Source organism: Gossypium arboreum, chromosome 9, assembly GCF_025698485.1.
Source record: "Gossypium arboreum isolate Shixiya-1 chromosome 9, ASM2569848v2, whole genome shotgun sequence".
Taxonomy (NCBI): Eukaryota; Viridiplantae; Streptophyta; class Magnoliopsida; order Malvales; family Malvaceae; genus Gossypium; species Gossypium arboreum.
The window spans coordinates 12726900-12737643 of record NC_069078.1 but is presented as its reverse complement, the minus strand read 5'-3'; the positions used below and the strand labels follow the sequence as shown (position 1 = coordinate 12737643).

The window sequence follows — 10744 nt, the reverse complement described above, 5'->3', positions numbered from 1 at the left end:
CAAGTCCAAACACTTATGAACTTACCATTTGAGTTTTAAAACATATCATGGCCCCATCATATCTTATTAAATCAACTCATTATGTCCTATTATGATTGAATTTACTCAACGTTTAATCACTTAAAACTTACCTCGGAAGTGGTCGACGACTAGATATCCACGGCTATTTGTTTACTTTCTCTTTTCCCTTATCCGACTTTGATCCTCTAAGCTCTTGAGCTAAATCAAACAATTTACTTCCCAATCAAACACAATCACACGGCATCCATATACATTTTAGAACCATTCTTAACATATTTACTACTCATTTACAAACAAAATACTCATATCACATTTATAAAACTACCTTTCATAAACACTATGTATAAATATGCATTTCTTCACTATTTACTAAGTCAAGCCAAACCACATGATTTATTAATCGTTAATATATATATATATATATATATACAGCATTAACAACTTCACTTAAGCTTAAGTATAAAATTTGGTCTTACCAAATTTTGCACATTTTACCAACATAATAACTACCAATTTTACACATAAGTGCCGAATCAAATCATACCATAGTTACAATATCACTTGACTAATGAAATATCCAAAATATCAATCTATCATTTACCAAATTCATAAACCACATATAAGGCACATTTTAAACTCAAGCATGTAACTTAACAACTTAACCATTAGTTGCCGAACCACAAACAAAACATATCATAGGCATGTGAAAACATATTTTACCAGTTGATAGCCAAATATAAATATACAACCCTTTACCATTTCCAAAATACATATGCATGGCCAACCTTTTAACCATATATTCGGTCATAAAATTTATTCCTTAATAATTCAACCAATTTCACAATTTAAATCAAAACTAATTGCATCATTTATAACCGTACCTAAATGAACATCAAATAGTATACAAAACATATTCATACGTTAACATCTCAAACCTTACTTTAACAACCAATATGCAAGACATCACATATACATAACTTAGCTTATGAAAGCATATGTATTATATCATAAACACATCTTTTACCAATTACCTCACTTAAGCCAAATTTTATAATCAACCACAAAAAAAATATACCACAAATCATACTTCCAAAATGAGCTACTTCCATGGCCGATTATATTTCATCATTAACATATCTCATTTTCAATCATATAATCAATATCACATACACATCACCCAAACACAAATCATACCTATCATATAACAAGCATAACAAAATAAACCAACCATGTCAAATATAACCATAATTTGATCAAACCTTGAAACTGAACTTAACAAAATAAACAAGCCATTGAATGATTAGAACTTGAACTAACCACCTTCTTTATACATAATTTTCCAAGAATTTCAAGGTACTTACCTCTTCCAAACCTCAAAATTCTAAGTTTAATCTATGGGATAAGTAGAGTTTGAACTAATCATCTCAAACATGCATAGATTTTCAAGAATCATTCAATACATACCTCATTCTAGCCATCTTCTAAGCCAAAAATCAAGGCAACCCAACTTTCTTCTCCCTCCCTTTAGGCTACGGCAATGAAGGACAAGGATCAACCAACTTTTGATTCAATTTTCTCTATGACCAAATGCACATACCTCAAATTTTTAGCTTGCTATCTTGCCGAAATCCTCAAAACATATTTCTTCTTTCTTTCATTTTTTTTTTCGGTCAAGAAGAACAAAGAGGATGAAGCTTTTTTTTTTTGTTTTCATCATTTTCCCTTCCATTATTTTATTACCATGCTCCTTATTTTATCATTCCTCCCATGAAACACCAACATAACATGTTATGACATGTTTTGCCCATCACACTTTGTCCACCCTATTTGTCATGGCCGGCCACTACTAGATCCTTATGTTTTGACCTATCACATTTCAAAAGTGTCACACATAAGTCCTATTTACTAAATTCACATGCAATTTACTAAATCAAAGCTTAAAACTTTCACACATTCATATTCACATATAATAAACATAAAATATGACGGCTAATTATTTTTATGACTTGATTTTTGTGGTCCCGAAACCACTTTTCGACTAGGGTCAAATTAGGGGTGTCACACACAAGGCAAGCTCAATCGGTATGCTATCGGCCAAAATCTCTCAATCACCTCATAAGGTCCAATAGACCACGGACTCAGTTTGCCTTTTCTACTAAATCTAAGAACTTTCTTCCATGGGGATACTTTCAAAAACACTTTATCCCCAACTTGGAACTCAATCTCAACCCGTTTCAAGTCTGCATAGGATTTCTGTCTATCCGATGCGGCTCTCAAGCAATCACGAATCACTTTAACCTTTTCCTCAGTTTCTTTGAACAAATCGACCCCGTGAATATGAAACTCTCTCAACTTGGTCCAATATAAAGGCGTTCGGCACTTATGCCCATATAAAGCCTCATAAGGTGCCATTTTCAGACTTGACTGATAACTGTTGTTGTAGGTGAATTCGACTAGTGATAAATACTTTTCCCAACTGCCTTGAAACTCGAGAACACAAGATCGCAACATGACTTCCAATATTTGAATTACTCTTTCCCACTGACCATCGATTTGCGAGTGAAAAATTGTGCTAAAGTTTAATTTTGTTCCCACAGCCACTTGTAATTTCTTACAAAACCACGACTCAGATCTCTATCTAAAATAATTGACAAAGGCACTCCATGAAGTCTCACAATCTCAGAGACATAAAGATTGGCCAATTTCTCAAGAGAATAGTCGGTACGCACTGATATAAAATGTCCCGACTTAGTAAGTCTATCAACAACACCCACACTAAATCCTTTTTCCTTGGTGTTAAAGGCAATCCTGACACAAAATCCATGGTTACTCAATCCCATTTCCATTCGGGAACCATCACAGGTTGAAGCAAACCCCAGGGTACTTGGTGTTTAGCCTTCACTTATTGACAAACTAGACACTTAGAGACAAACTCAGAAATGTCCCTTTTCATTCCCAACCACCAGTACATTTTTTTCAAATCATTGTACATTTTCACACTACCTGGATGGATAGACAAGAAACTATTATGTGCCTCTTGTAAAATCTTATGAGTGAGCTCCTTATCCTTGGGTACACAGATCCTGTCTCAGTACATCATACAATCGTCGATACTAATACGAAATTCTGATTCACTTCCCGTCTCACACTGAGCCACTTTAGCTTGCAAGTCCTCATCACTTTTCTGAGCCAACATATCTCTTGAAGGAACATAGGTTTAGCTCTCATCCCGACTAGAATCGAGCCATCATCAATCACAGCCAGCTGAGTATTCATAGCCCTCAAGGTGAACAATGATTTCCTACTCAAAGCATCGGTGACTACATTCGCCTTTCCTGGGTGGTAGTCAATCACCAACTCGTAATCCTTTATCAACTCCAACCACCTTTGTTGCCATAAATTTAGCTCCTTCTGAGTCATCAAATAGTTTAGACTCTTATGGTCAGTAAACACTCGGCATCTCTCACCATACAAATGGTGTCTCCAAATTTTCAACGCGAACATAATGGCGGTCAACTCTAAATCATGCGTCGGGTAATTCTTCCCGTGTGGCTTTAGCTGTCTCTAGGCATATGCTATCACTTTGCCTTCTTGCATGAGTTCGCACCCCAATCCATTTAAGGAGGCGTCACTATGTACCACGAATTCTTTCCCTGATTTTGGTTGTACAAAAACTGGAGCCTTAGTCAACAAGTCCTTTAATTTTTCGAAACTTTGTTGGCACTTCTCTGTCTTTTCAAACTTGACGTCCTTTTGTAACAACTTTGTCATCGGAGTAGCTATTATTGAGAACCTATTTACAAATCTTTTGTACTACTAAGCTAAACCCAAAAAGCTTCGAACCTCTGTCACATTCTTCAGCGGTTTCCACTCGACAATGGCCGAGATCTTGCTTGGGTCAACTCTGATTCCATCTCATGACACGATCTGTCCTAGGAATCCAACTTCTTTAAGCCAAAATTCACTCTTATCGAACTTGGCATATAATTTTTTATCTCTTAAGGTTTGTAAAATAGTTCTCAGATGCTCCGAGTGCTCACTCTCATCACATGAATAAATCAGTATGTCATCGATAAAGACCACTACAAACTTATGCAAATACGGTCGGAAAAAGTAGTTCATCAAATTCATAAACACCGCAGGAGCATTCGTTAAACCGAAGGGCATATCAAGAAACTCATAGTGCCCATACCTCGTTCTAAACACGGTTTTTAGTACATCTTACTCCTTAACCCTTAGCTGATAGTAGGACGGCCTTAAGTCAATCTTGGAAAACACGGTGGCTCCCCTCAACTAATCTAACAAATCATCGATCCTTGGCAAGGGATACTTGTTCTTCATGGATACCTTGTTGAGCTGTCGATATTCTATACACAATATCATTAACCTGTCTTTCTTTCTCACAAAAACTACCGGAGCACCCCACGGTGAATAACTTAATCTTGTAAAACCTTTATCCATTAACTCTTGTAACTGAGCCTTCAACTCCTTTAAATCCGTTGAAGCCATTTTATATGGAGCAATCAAGATAGGTGTCGTACCAGGGACCAACTTGATGCTAAACTCAACTTGTCTGATTAGAGGTAATCCAGGGAACTCTTTCGGAAACATATCCTGATACTCACATACCACCGCCACTATCTCAATTTTCACTTCTAACTCTTTGGTGTTCAACAAAAATGCTAGGTAGGACTCATACTCTTTTCTTAAATATTTCTTGACAGTTAAAGACGATATTACTACAGGTGAGTCATCTGATTCCTCTGGTTCAACCCAAAGAACATTCCCATCTTCACATTTCAACTCAATAGACACATTCCACTACAACACTATGAGAAGTTAACCAATCCATTCCAAGAATTACATCGAATTCATCGAACGACAACACCATGAGGTTAACCGGAAAACTATGACCCTTAATTGTCAAGGGACAATTTCTACATACTTGGTCAATCAACACATGTTTGCCTAGTGGGTTAGACACTTTTACCACAAATTCGGTGGACTCAACAGACATATTCATACTGGGTACTAATTTCATGCATACATAGGAATGAGTAGACCCTGGATCAATCAAACCAACAACAAAAATATCATAAAGAGAAAAGATACCAGTAATCATATATGGTGAAAATGCCTCTTCGCGAGCACGAATGGCGTAAGTCCTTACAGGCGCACGGCCCCTCGGACCTCACACCTGAATCTCGAGGGGCATCTCTACTGCTAGCCCTACCGCCCGGGTTCTTCTATAGTCTACCCATCATAGGTGTGCTACTCGCCCTCACATATTGCTTTTTCTCTTTCTCATATAATTCAAGAAAGTCTCAAATGAAGTGGTCCAAAGATCCACATTTGAAGCAACCTCGTTCATTCGCTCGGCATTCGTTGAAATGACATCTACCACATTGCGAACACTCCAGCTTGTTTGACCAAGCATTACCAACACTCGCAATAGAAGTGGTTTGAGATTTAGACATCGTATGCTTCTTATTCTTGCTCTTATTCTAGAATCCCACTGATGCGTTCGATCAGGTAGGAAACCCTCTCGATCTTTTAAATGAGGTCTGCTGTGATTTTCCCATCTGTCTTTTCCTTGAGTATCAGGACTCAATGTCAGCTTTTCTCTTCTCTTTGGCCAACTCCTCGACCTTACATGCTCTCACCACTAGCACCACAAATTCCCTTATCTCCAAGATGCTAACTAATAGATGAATGTCTTCGTTCAAACTATCTTTAAACCTCCTGTACATAATGACTTCTATAGATACACACTCCCGTGCATATTTGTTGAACATCACAAACTCACGTTCATACTCAATCACCGTCCTACGACCTTGCTTCATCTCAAAAAGCTCTTTTCTTTTTTGGTCCATAAACCTCTGACTAATGTACTTCTTCTGGAACTCCTCCTAGAAGAACTCCCATGTAATCCTTTCCCTTGATACAACCAACACAAGGGTATTCCACAATTGATAGGCTACGTCCTATAGGAGTGACACTACGCACTTCATGCACTCCTCAAGCGTGCATGATAACTCATTAAATACCCTAATGGTATTTTCTAACCAAAATTCTACTCTTTTTGGGTTATCATCAATCTTAGCTCGAAATTTCTCGGCCACTTGTTTTCGTGTCTTATCTATTGGGGGTTTCTCTCTCCTAACCAAATCCACTCTTTGTGGAGCTACAGGAGCATACTAAGGAACCGGAGAAGGTGGGGGAGGTGGAGTGTTTGGATTCGTACGAACAAACTCCGTATACCAAACATCCATCATATGGAGGTAAGCTTCTCTAACTCCTCTGCCCAAACTCATAATCACGGGCTCACTATCTACTGGCGTGGTCCCTTCAGCGAGAGCTGGGGCATTGCTCTCCACATCATCCACCGTAGCTACGTCAAGATCCATTTACTATATGAATAAAGCACAATTTATCTCGTCAGGAGTTGTCTCACTATCAATATACAGTTATGGCATGTATAGCTAAACTCGTACTCACGCTAGGATAGTCCTAGAACTGGCTAAACTATGCTCTGATACCACTAAATGTAACACCCCTTACCCGAGTCCGAGATCGGGACTGGTCACGAGGCATTACCTTACTTAATCACATGTATACAATCATTTCCGAGTTACTTGGTCAAATTTAAAACTTTTTCTAACCTTGTTTAAAACTCCTTAATGTGGGCCTACAAGGCCTCAAACTCTCATTGGAAACCATTCGAAACAAACTCCGATCCTTAAATCGACTTAATAAAACTGAACTTAAAATAGGGAAGACGGTCGTATAGAAGGGTAACACTCTCGTTTGTTCATTATAACACGGTCGTGCTGATGGCCCAAGTCACACACACGTCTTAAGCCTCTATGGACACGCCTGTGCCCCACGTCCGTGTGAATAAAAATCTAAATTCAAACCTAGAGGGGTTTTTACATGGCTGATATTGTAACACCCCAAACCTGGCCCAAACATTATGGCCGAATCTGATGTGCCACATTGAAGTTAAAAACCCATGTTTCGTTTTAATGCTTTAAAAACTGACTTTTGTTAAGCTAACAAAGTGAATGGGAGCTGGGCACCAGGTAGGAATCCATAACAGAGGAGGTGAGCCATGAAGGTCGCTAAGTACCAAGCTCTTCTAATGGATCCAATCCTAGACATGCCCACAACCATTGCCACACTTGGTTAAATCGAGTTGTAATTTATTTAAGTTGAAATCTTTGATAAATCGGATAATCGTGGCGTGGTGTTATTTTGAAAACAATTATCATTTTGAAAACACGTCCTAAGTCTAGCCCATTTATTAACAAAGCAGTTAAAGTTATTAAAAATAAAATAATCCCGAAAAATAATTAAAATGGCCTTATTACAACCCAAAACCAAACAATAATATTAATAAGACAAAACTTGTAAAGAAATAAATCGGCTACTTATTGCAATTAAAAGAAACAAAAACAGTAGTGTGGCCATCTCCGAGTCCCTCGCAGCTCCAAACCATCTAAGCTTAGAGATTACCTGCACAGTTAGAAACGGGGTGAGTTTACGAAAACTCAGTGTGTAATCCCAATAACAAACAAACAGTGAAAGCACAGTATCAGTACAATCTGGGCCAAAGCCCTATTTAGCCTTGACATATCTTTGGTCAAGCCTTTCATTTAATCTTCTTCGGTGAAGCCTTTTCATAAATCATATCACTAGGCCGAAGCCTTTTCATAAATCATATCATTGGGCCGAAGCCTTTACTGTAAACGGTTTGGCCCTTAGGCCCATTTCAATATCACATGTAATGTCAATGGATGTATGCAAGCCCATTTGGGGAGACTATTCGACCCACCATCCGCTACTCTCCACCGCACCAACCAACACACCATGTGGGGAATGATTCAACCCACCCAACCAACACACCACCGGCAAGATAGTCGCTTTATCATATATCTGGAGGCCTAGCCCCTTTTAATAATTGGGGCAAAGCCCTTTTCGGTAAACTGGGGCATAAGCCCTTTTCGGTAAACTGGGGCATAAGCCCTTTTCAATAAACTGGGGCATAAGCCCTTTTCAATAAACTGGGACATAAGCCCTTTTGCACTTCCTCCATCCATATAAAAACCCAACCCAATGCAACATGTCATGTATGTAGAATGTCATGTCCATATTTGAATAAACAATCATAGTCAAGTCATTCATATCACCAACATATATTAACAATCAATCTGCCAACCACACAGTCCAAGTCGGTCACTTGCCCACAAGGGCAAAACAGTCATTTTTCACATTATAAGGGTATTTTTGTAATTTTACCAAAAATCAAGATTTTCCATGTTCATTACAATTATCAATATTTTCGAGTGTTTAAACAATGATCTTTAACCCACTTTATCAAATTCGGGCTTTTAGGCCCAAAACCCCTAATGGGCCCTACGAATGCTGATTTAGCCTACTTAACCCAAATTTTACAACAATACTACCCGTGTTAACGTGCAACTTTTCCAAATTCCATTTTCTATCAATTCTACCCAAATGGGTCCAAAAGTCCATTAGGCCCAATTCCAGCCCCTTGAGGCCCAACTTACCATCATGCACAAAATTGCGCTCTTACCTGCTCCATCGATCCAAACACCGATCATATCATTTTTATCGCATCTAAAACCATATGCAAAATCTCAAGTTCCCGAAATGCCAGGATTTTAGCATTTCGGCTTTTCAGCGAATATTATTCTAAGCTACTATGAGGGTTAGTACACAACTGTTACGAGTTGAAGTTGAAACGTTTCCAAAATCAATCGCCTACGATAACCACCACCTGTCACTCAACTTAACTAATCTAATATCAATATATGTAAATCCTAAGCACATCAGCCATACGGAACATAAGGGCATATTCGTCATTTTACCATACAGGGGTATTACGGTCACTTTACCCTACAAGGGCTTTACGGTCACTTTACCCTACAGGGGTTTTACGGTCTTTTTACATAATAGGGGTATTTTAGTCATTTCATCCTACAATGGTGTTTTGGTAAATCTACAAACCAAGGGTATTTCAGTAATTTTGTAAACCAATGGTATTTTTATAATTTTTAGAAAGTCAAGGGTATTTCTATAACTTTGTAAATCAGGGGTATTTTGGTAGTTTTACAAATTGAGGGTATTTCAGTAATTTCACAAACCAGTGGTATTTTGGTAATTTTACAAACTAGGGTATTTTGGTAATTTTACAAATTGAGGTATTTCGTAATTTTACAAACCAAGGGTATTTTAGCAATTTTACGACTAGGGTATTTTGGTAATTTCTTGATCGAGGTATTTTGGTAATTTTGTAAACCGAGGGTATTTTAGTAATTTTGTAAATCGAGGGTAAAACAATAATTCTGTAAATCAAGGATAAAACAGTAATTCTATAAATCGAGGGTAAAACGATAATTCTATAAATTGAGGGTACTTTGATAATTTTACAATTTGAGGGTATTTCAAGAATTTGGTAAACTAAAGTATTCTAAACAAGGATAACAATACAAATGGGCCTAAAGCCTATTTTACATTAAATGGGCCCACACTCGTGTGGCCCTTTTAGCCCAAATCTAGCCACGATATGAGATTCACCTAGCCTAGTCTAATATTTACTACACAATCAAACAACTTATCCAATTGGGCCCAGAGCCCATTGGGCCCACATGACCCCTTTCTACCATCGCGCCAAGTAGCCATCCTACAACTAGAGTAGCGAGAACTACACACCTGATTGGCGACTGGAGTTAATCCAAGCTCCAAGCACTCTTAGCCGACGCCCAACCCAAACGAGCACGCCATACAGCGAAAGGGATCAGCCAAGAAAGGTACATTTACTCTCCTCATGGTTCCCTCTATTTAAAGCCAGCTTCGCAACCACTCTTATGTTAGCTTCCCGATGTGGGATCCCTCCAACATCAGAGTTTAAATTCAGCACCAACTCTTGCCGCCCCCTGTTAGCAAAATAAATGCTCCTTACTTGCCATGGGATTCGAACCCATGCCTCCCCTCAAATGCTCCACACGCTTCTTGCCACTAAGCCACAAGGCTTTTTGTGTCATATTTTATCCCTCATTAATTATAAGGTCTAAAGGCCAAAGTCCAGGTTCCCTTAAAAAACCAAAATAAATTGCAAGAGCCAAGACTTGAACCCAGGCTCCCATACAACCTTAATGACGCCACAACCACTAGACTACATGCTTCCTTGTGTCATTTATTTACCACAATAATTTAAAAGGCCCTCATCCAAGCATCCAGGTTTTTTTCACTTAATACCAAAATTTTTGCTAAAGCCCAAGTTTGAACCCAAGATTTCTCCAACACTTCTCAAAGCCATTAACCACTAAGGCAAACATTTAATTGTGTTATTTAGTTGCACAATTAAATACCTATATACAACCTCCTTACGGACCCGCACTCAAGGCCCAATACTTCTACGCCCAAATTCGGGGTGTTACAGATACACGCCCATATCTATGGCCCATGTCTCTCACACGGCCATAACACACCCGTGTCCTAGCTTGTGTCTAAAAACCTTGACATTCTGTTTTTGAAGTTAGCAATCCTTAAGGGTCACATGACTAAGGCACATGCTCGTGTGCTAGGCCGTTCCCTTCACATGAATGAGACACACAACTGTGACTCTGCCCGTGTTCTTACAACCATGCATATTGACTCAAAATTTTTACATGTAGGGGACACACGGCCGGACAACACG

The 10744-nt window shown here is 38.5% G+C and overlaps 1 long non-coding RNA gene across 1 annotated transcript; it reads right to left on the bottom strand.

Moving 5' to 3' along the window:
• Positions 1-7384: 7384 nt before the first annotated feature.
• On the bottom strand, positions 7385-9863 carry LOC128280705 (uncharacterized). The gene is made up of 2 exons (XR_008270824.1): positions 9757-9863; positions 7385-7536 (listed from the first exon to the last, which is right to left on the bottom strand). It is a non-coding gene; the product is annotated as an uncharacterized LOC128280705 (long non-coding RNA).
• Positions 9864-10744: the final 881 nt, after the last annotated feature.